At 36.3% G+C, this 8,905-nt stretch overlaps 1 protein-coding gene across 3 annotated transcripts in view; it reads left to right on the top strand.

Annotated features, from left to right (window-relative positions):
- Nucleotides 1–686: 686 nt before the first annotated feature.
- Nucleotides 687–8,905, top strand: part of HKDC1 (hexokinase domain containing 1) — a 51,354-nt gene continuing 43,135 nt past the window's right edge. For 2 of the 3 annotated variants that reach the window (XM_060034882.1, XM_060034880.1), the window contains exon 1: nucleotides 6,749–6,967. The gene's annotated coding sequence lies outside the window, so the exon portion shown is untranslated. Of the gene's footprint in view, nucleotides 1,199–6,748; nucleotides 6,968–8,905 lie in introns of those variants that run through there. The other variant, XM_060034883.1, reaches the window with a different exon arrangement.

The raw sequence follows: 8,905 nt of genomic DNA, 5'->3' as shown, positions 1-8,905 counted from the left end.
ATATATCCCCATATCTCTTCCCTCTTGCGTCTTCCTCCCTCCCACCCACCCTCCCTATCCCACCCCTCTAGGTGGTCACAAAGCACCGAGCTGATCTCCCTGTGCTATGCTATGTGGCTGCTTCCCTTTAGCTAGCTATTTTACATTTGGTAGTGTATATATGTGTATATGTACATGCCACTCTCTCACTTCGTCCCAGCTTACCCTTCCCCCTCCCCGTGTCAAGTCCCTTCTCTGGTAGGTCTGTGTCTCTATTCGCCTCAGTGACTACTTTGAACTGCTATTTGAGACACCTGTAAAGTGCAGTGAAATTGATAATTCCCTGCTGGGAGATCGTTTTTTTTCAAGTGCTTGTAATTAGGTCAAGATCATATATATTTTTAAAAGTTCCTTAAGTAATTTGTAATGTTCACAAATTGACTTATTCTTTCCTCTTAACAGCTGCATTTTCATTTTCTTAGCATGTTTATCACTCATTGTTATTCTTTAAAAACTGATAAATAGATGTTGATCACATGTAATTAAAAGTAGTATATAATATAAATTCAAAACAAAGCTCACTTGGAAATAAGAACTTTCCCCTAAGCACATTAACTTACCTCTAACTCTATATACATAAGCCAAGTAAGCTTAAGCCGTGTTTTAAAAATTAATTTTTGTCAAAGGAATATATACATAGCTTTAAAAACCAGAAACAAGCATTTTCAACTCTATTATCTATTTCTTCTAATATTTACCTCATTGACTCTGCATAATATACGTCTCCTACTGTCTCTTGAGTCATCATTTTAAAGCATTAGCTGCTGATTTCCTGTTATAGTAGGTGAGGATTTAGCTTTCTTAAATCACTCCTGAAATCATTCCTTTTCTCCATTTCTCTTTTGATATAGCTATTATTCCTTTTTGTGGTTGTTAAATCAGTATTTTAAAATTATACTCATGACTTTTCTGCTACTTTCTAGGCAATTTCTCCAACTTTATCTTCTAACCTATTGAAAATTTAATTTTCTCTATGTTAGTTTTCATTTCTTAGAGCTCATTATTTGATAGTTCCTTTTTTCATTTTGAAAATAAGAGGAGTAACAATAAACAGTGTAATGTCTACATCTGAGAAGAGATTCAGATACACATTTGAAAAGAAAGAGAGTTAGAGAATTCAGAAGAATAAAGGGGAGTATGGCAATATGCGAGAAAGAAGGTAAGACTTTTGTTGCTTATTATGAGAATGTTGGCATTCTCTCATTTTTTTTTAATTGAAGTATAGTTGATTTACAATGTTTTGTTAGTTTCAGGTGTACAGCAGAGTGATTCAGTTATGTATATATATGCGTGTGTGCCTGTGTATATTCTTTTTCAGATTCATTTCCCTTATAGGTTATTATAAAATATCGAGTATATATAGTTCCTTATGCTATACAGTAGGTCCTTGTTGGTTATCTGTTTTGTATATAGTAGTGTGTATATGTTAATCCCAAACTCCTAATTTATCCCTCCCCCGCTCCTTTCCCTTTTGGTAACCATAAGTTTGTTTTCTATGTCTGGGTCTATTTCTGTTTCGTACTTAAGTGCATTTGTAACATTTTTTTTTTTAGATTCTACGTATAAGCGATATCATATGATTTGTCTTTCTCTGGCTTACTTCACTTAGTATGATAATCTCTAGGTCCATCCATGTTGCTGCAAATGGCATTCATTCTTTTTTATGGCTGAGTAATATTCCATTGTATGTATTTACCATATCTTCTTCATCCATTCATCTGTCAGTGGACACTTAGGTTGCTTCCATGTCTTGACTATTGTAAACAGTGCTGCAATGAACATTGGGGTGCATGTATCTTTTCAAATTATAGTTTTCTCCAGATATATGCCCCGGAGTGGGATCCCTGGATCATATGGTAATTCTGTTTATAGTTTTTTAAGGAACCTCCATACTGTTCTCCATAGTGGCTGTACCAATTTACATTCCTACCAACAGTGTAGGAGGGTTCCTTTGAGAATATTGACATTCTAACAGCTGGCAGTCCTGAGTTCTAAGAAACTAGATGCTTTCAGCTCTGGCCTTTTCTTGGGGGCTTTCAGCCACTAGAAGAGTCTATCTTGAGATGATAGAAGAAAAACCGCCCATGATTTAGTCTCCTAAGTTCTGCACAGTGATTTAATTTCATCACCATCTGGTCCATATACTGTGACTTTTTGCTCAATTATATGTGCAAATTCACATAAATGATTTCCAGCTGAATTATCAATTCTGACTCCTGTTACTTAATTTTTAGTAATATTAGAACTCATATATTTTCACATATTCTTTTAACTATAAATCTTGCCTTGATCTTAAAACTTTTTAGCTTCTCTTATTTTCCTCAGCTAATGCTCTTCTTCCCTTACCAACTTAATACATCATATTGTATTGTTACAGCAAAGTTTGCAATGTATGCATGTGTGTATTATCCTTATTCATTTACAGACAATCCTAGTACAACTGTATGTATTTCTCAGAGGCCATTATCTTATTAGTGGAATTTAAACCACTCAAAGCTAATTAAGAGTGCTGTAAAATGTAACCAGAGAATATGAATGTTTAATACAATCAAAAAATATTGGAAAATGCCTTAGAGAATACACCTTTAAATTATTCCCAGAAGTTTTATTAGGACGTTCCCTATAGATTCATATAAGTTTTTTTTATCAGTTATGGCTCAAAGTTAAATTTCTCTTTTTGAGCTTAAAACTCTTGCTAGGAAAAAAGTACTGAATTTTTTTTTTAAGTGTCATATAGTTCCTCTCCCTCCCCCCTGCTCCCACCCTTGTTTGTAGTTATCCTCTTGTTCTTGTTTCATGGATACAATCAATATCTTATTTCCCTAAAGATATTATAGTTTTTGTTTTAAGTTCTTTTCTGTTTCCTACTTTTTTTTTTTCTTGCTTGGTTTTTGCTTTTACCATTGGAAACTTTTCTTTAGTGTCTAGTAATCTTTGGCTATGTTCATATTTAAAAGTGAGGAATTATGGGACTTCCCTGGTGGTCCAGTGGTTAAGACTCCATGCTTCCACTGCAGGGGGCACAGGTTCAATCCCTGGTTGGGGAACTAAGATCCCACATGCCTTGCAGTGTGGTCAAAAAAAAAAAAAAAGGGAGGAATTAAGCTAATAGGAAGCTCTGTTTACAAGGGTAAGGCTTTTGGGTTTTGATGTAGGTTGATTGGATCGTAAGCTGGCTTTTTTTTTAATTGAGAAATAATTGACATTAACACTGTAATTTTAAGGTATGCAGTGTGTTTATATATTGTAATATGATTACTTCAGGAGCATTAGCTAATACCTTTATCATGTCACATATTTATCATTTCTTTTTATGTTAACAGTAGGTAAGATTTAGTCTCTTAGTAACTTTAAAGTTTATAATACAGTATTATTGACTATAATCACTATATTGTACCTTAGCTCTCCAGAACTTATTTATTTACTAGTTACAAGTTTGTACCTTTAGTATCGCCCCAATTCCCCCATCCCCAGCCCTTGGTAACCGTGTTCCACTCTCTGTTTTTACAAGTTCAGTTTTCTTAGATTCCACATATAAGTGAGATCATACAGTATTTGTCCTTCTCTGATTTACCTCACTTAGCATAATGCCTTTAAAGTCCATCTATGTTGTTCCAAATGGCAGGATTTCCTTCTTTCTCATGGCTAAATAATATTCCGTTGTATATATATATACAGCACATCTTCTTTATCCATTCAGCTGTTGACAGACACTTAGGTTGTTTCCATATCTCGACTATTGTGAATAAAGATGCAATGAACATGGGTATGCAGATACTGCTTTGAGATACTGATTTCAGTTCCTTTGGATGTATACCCAGGAGTGGGATTGTTGGATCATATGGTACTTCAATTTTTAATTTTTTGAGGAACTGCCATACTGTTTTCCGTAAAGGTCAACTCAATTTACAATCCCACCAACTGTGCACAAGGGTCTCCTTTTCTCCATATCCTCACCAATGTTGTTATCTCTTGTCTTCTTGATAAAAGCCATCCTAACAGGTGTGAAGTGAAATCTCACTGTGGTTTTGATTTGCATATCCCTGATGATTAGTGATGTTGACCATCTTTTCATATATTTTTTGGCCATTTGTATGTCTTCTTTGGAAAAATATCTATTCAGGTCCTTTGCCCATTTTTAATTGGATTATTTTCTTTTTTTTGCTGTTGAGTTGTATGAGTATATATTTTGGATATTAGACCTTTATCAGATATATGGTTTACGAATTCTCCCATTCTGTAGATTGTCTATTCAATTTATTGATGGTTTCCTTTGCTATGCAGAAGCTCTTTAGTTTAATGTACTCCCACTTATTTATTTTAGTTTTTGTTTCCTGTGTTTTGGTGACTTATCTAGGAAATCACTGCCTGGACCAATGTCAAAGATCTTTTCCCCTGTGTTTTCTTCTGGGAGTTTTATGGCTTCAGGTCTTACATTTGAATCTTTGATTGATTTTGAGTTAATTTTTGTGAATGCTGTAGGGTAAGTTTCATTCTTTTGCATGTGGATATCTAGTTTTCCTAGCACCATTTATTGAAGAAACTGTCCTTTCCCTATTGTGTATTCTTGGCACCCTTGTCAAAAATTAGCTGACTATATATATGGTACTATATATATGCCAGTACCATACTGTTGTTTTTTTAAAATAAATTTATTTTATTTATTTATTTTTGGCTGCAACGGGTCTTTGTTGCTGTGCGTGGGCTTTCTCTAGTTGTGGTGAGTGGGGGCTACTTTTCCTCGAGGTGCGCGGACTTCTCGTTGCGGTGGCTTCTCTTGTCGCGGAGCACGGGCTCTAGCACGCAGGCTCAGTAGTTGTGGCTTGAGGTCTGTAGAGCACAGGCTCAGTAGTTGTGGCGCACGGGCTTAGTTGCTCCGCAGCATGTGGGATCTTCCCAGACCGGTGCATGAACCTGTGTCCCCTGCATCAGCAGGCGGACTCTCAACCACTGCGCCACCAGGGAAGCCCCGCTTTCCTTGCTTTTGATGGCTTTGACAACTTTGAGGAGGACTAGTCACGTATTCTACAGAATGTCCCTCAGTTGGGATTTGTCTGATGTTTTTCTTAGGATTAGACTGGAGTTACGGGTTTTGAGAGGAAGACCACAGAGGTAAAGTGCTGTTCTTATCACACCATGTCAAAGGTACATACTATCAACATGACCTCCCTGTTGATGTTAACCTTGATCATCTGGCTGACTAGTGTTTATCAGGTTTCTCCACTGTAAAGTACTCTCCCCGACCCCTCCCCACCGCCTTTCCATGTCGTATGCTTTGGAAAGCAGTCACTATGCACAGCCCACACTTCAGGAGTGAGGGGTGTATGCTCCACCTCCTTGGAGGTGGGGGGGTATCTACATAAATTATTTGGAGTTATTCTGCATGGGAAATTTGTCTTTTCTCCCATATTTATTTATTCATTCAATTTATTTATATTAGTATGGCTTGATGGGTATTTATTTATTTATTGGGTATTTATTTTATACTTTGGGTTATAATAAAGTAATACTTCATCTTGTTGCTCAAATTGTTCTAGCTTTGGTTACTGCAAACTCTTTCAGTTGGTCTTGTGTCCCTGATATATCCTCATCATTTGTTTTTGTTACTGTGTTTCGTTTTTTTAGCATTCTTATTTTTTTTGGCACTACAAGATGCTCAAGACTCATCTTGTATATACTCTGCCTAGTTCTAGAATCAGACATTTCTCCAAGGAGCCCTGGTTCTTTTTTTTTTTTGCTGTGGGGGTGTGGAGAATGATACCAGAAACCAAGATCTGAGTGCTAGGTATTCTTGTTGCTGCTGGGTATCATTGCTTCCAGGGTCTCTCAGCTTGCAGAGCAAGGAAATATATATGAGTATACCAACTTATGTACATATACATATCTACAAGTATTTATGTATATATATATATTGTGTGTGTGTATATACAATATATCTAACCATCTGTATTTATATTAAGCTAATCGTGAGTTTATACTAATCGCCTCAACTCTAATCCAGAACCTGGATCATTCTAGCCTTCTCTACTCGCTTGTCTGTGGCCTCCCACTCTCGCAGAGAGAAAACAACCTCCTGCCATCCACTCTTCATTTACTTGATTGTCTAATTCCAGTATACATTCGGCCCTCTGTATCTGCAGACTTGAAAGCTGAAAGCTTTTCATATACACTTTTAGCCAATCTTTTTTTTTTTCAGCCTCTTGCTTTTCTGAAGTATCAAGGCCTTCAATTCCTGAGCATTTCTAGAGTTATAGATGTCATTGCTCGTTTCTTGGTGCAGTCACTCTCTGCAGGCACTGAGGTGTCAGTGTTTCCTCTGCTAAGCTGTTACTTCTCTGTCAGCTTTCTGTCTTCCAAAATTATGTTAAGCTCTCTTGTCCTTGTGGGTTTATGCCACACTTATGTATTTTGCAAATACAGCTCTTAATGTACAGTTGTGATAAAAAATAATTGTGTGCAGTTGATGTCTTTCTTTTTCCCCCCTTTTTAAAAAATCAAATTTATTTAGGTATTATTTACATACAGAATAATATGCACCCATTTTTTAAATTATTAAAGATTAATTAATTAATTGATTTTTATTGAACTGTAGTTAACATACATGCTCATTTCTTCATGAGCATTCCCTGACTGCTCTTGGGTCAGGAATAAACCTATAAAAAACTATCAGTAGTATTCTTTTGAAACTTGCTGAAGTTAACATTTCTGCTTCATTTGTGGTTGCTCCCATGGCAACACCATAGTAACTGTAACTGCTGGCAGGATTTGAAAGTTTCTACTTTGACTTTCTTTTATGGCAGTTTGCTCTTTCACACACACTCTTTCTTATTCTTTTGCAGCATGTGGAATACCAGCAGGGCAGACTGTTTTATATTATGGACAACTAACTTTGGACATATCATTAAAAAAATAGGGGACAGAATTCAAGGTCTGTTTTCTTTAGTAACAGGAATAAAATATTTATAAAATTCCTAATTGTTTCTATAATTCCAATAAATGGAACTGGTACCTTCTAATGGTTTACAGTTATGGTTTTTTTAAAAGTTTATTCAAGTTTATTTATTTGCTTATTATTGAGGTATAGTTGATGCACAATATTATATAAATTTCAGGTGTACAACCTAGTGATTCACAATTTTTAAAGGTTATATTCCACTTGTAGTTTTTATAAAATATTGGCTACATTCCCTGTGTTGTACAGTATATCCTTGTAGCTCATTTATTTCATACATAGTAGTCTGTACCTTTTACTCCCCCACCCCTCTCTTGCCCCTCCTCCCTTCCCTCTCCCCACTGGTAACCACTAGTTTATTCTCTATATCTGAGAGTCTGTTTCTTTTTTGTTATATTCACTAATTTATTTTTCAGATTCCATATATAAGTAATATATATTTTATGTTTTACTGAATGTACTGAAAGGGCTGCATGCATTTTTTTTATCCTAAGGGATTAAATGAGATGAGATAAAATAGCAATTTTAAGAAGGGGTACTGAACTAGGTGAAGGCTTAGATTAAAGAGATGCTTTTAGTGTGCCCACTATGGGATGCATGGCTTCTCTTATGTGATCTCATTTACTTTTATTCTGCAAATGACCACAATGGAGCTATGAACCCTTTACAGATACGAACTTGGAGCCTTTGTGTTCAGTCAGGGCAGAGCCAAAGTGGGAAGTCAGGGCCTGTGCACTTTCCACTGGGCTTAGGTCCTGTATTTCTCTAGCTTAGGTTTCCCTAGCTTAGGTCCTGTATTTCCCCTGAGCTTTGCTTCCAGGTTAATGAGAGCCAGTGTAGCACAGTGGGTAAGCGTGGACTCTGAAGCCACACTGCCTGCATTCAAATATCTATTCTACCATGTACCACTTGGGATCTTTGCCTCAGTTTCTCTATCTGTAAAATGGAGAGAATGATAGTTGTGGTGGGAATTAATATTGTAAAACACCTAGTAAACATTATATCAATACAAGTGTTTACTAAATAATAGGTAAATTGTGTTGCACTTCTTGTCCTCCTACTGTGCTCAATACCAAAAGGAAAGCAGATATTGTCTTTAGGTCTTCCCATAAGGGCCAGCTCTGTGGAAACAGAAATGTGTATAGATGTGAGAGAGTTCCTTCTTACATGGACGGTTTGGGCCAGACAGGTAATACGTTTTAACTAAAATGTCACTTAGCAGCGCTAACCCTCAAATGATGTTCTTAAGCAAAATCTAAGTGCTTATAAGACTTGTATATCATTGAATAGCTACGTAGAGCTTTAATAAGGGTGAAAAATTCCAGTGGTTGAACTGAAATAATCAGATGAGGAATGGTGAAATAATCTAATTATTTTGTCTTTCTAAAGTGAGGGGGCTGAGCTAGATGACTTCAAATACATGTGATTTTTATAATCATTAAGCTTCTTGGTTTAGTCAGCTAGCTCAGACCTGGAATGTAGATGCTAATGTGCTTAGATTAAAAAATGGAATGATGTAATAGCTGAAAATCCTCTGGTGTCATTTGCCTAATTAAAATCCCCAAAGCTGCCTATCTGGCACATAAAAGCAACCACTAGATTGCAGAGATCTTTGGTTATAACTTTGTGTCCTTTTGTCCATGAGCCATTGTAACCCCTTATCCCTATGTTGAATAAGTCAATGACCTTGGTGCCGTACTGCACCTGAGGTTACTTTTTAAATGAAGGAATTAAGACAATATTGTTATCACCTGTAGGCGGGTGACCTGCCCAGGATGTTATCCAGTGCAGACTCAGGGACGGCACGTCTGTTTCAGAATACCAGTTCCACATGGGGAATTGAATAGTGTCAACAACTAAAGATTAGCCTTTGCTTGTTTGTAGAAACGACAAAGTAAAGGAGCTAGAAGAGTT

This window comes from Delphinus delphis, chromosome 16 (genome assembly GCF_949987515.2).
Source record: "Delphinus delphis chromosome 16, mDelDel1.2, whole genome shotgun sequence".
NCBI lineage: Eukaryota > Metazoa > Chordata > Mammalia > Artiodactyla > Delphinidae > Delphinus > Delphinus delphis.
Note: the sequence above shows the minus strand (reverse complement) of the source record. Positions and strands in the feature narration are given on the sequence as shown.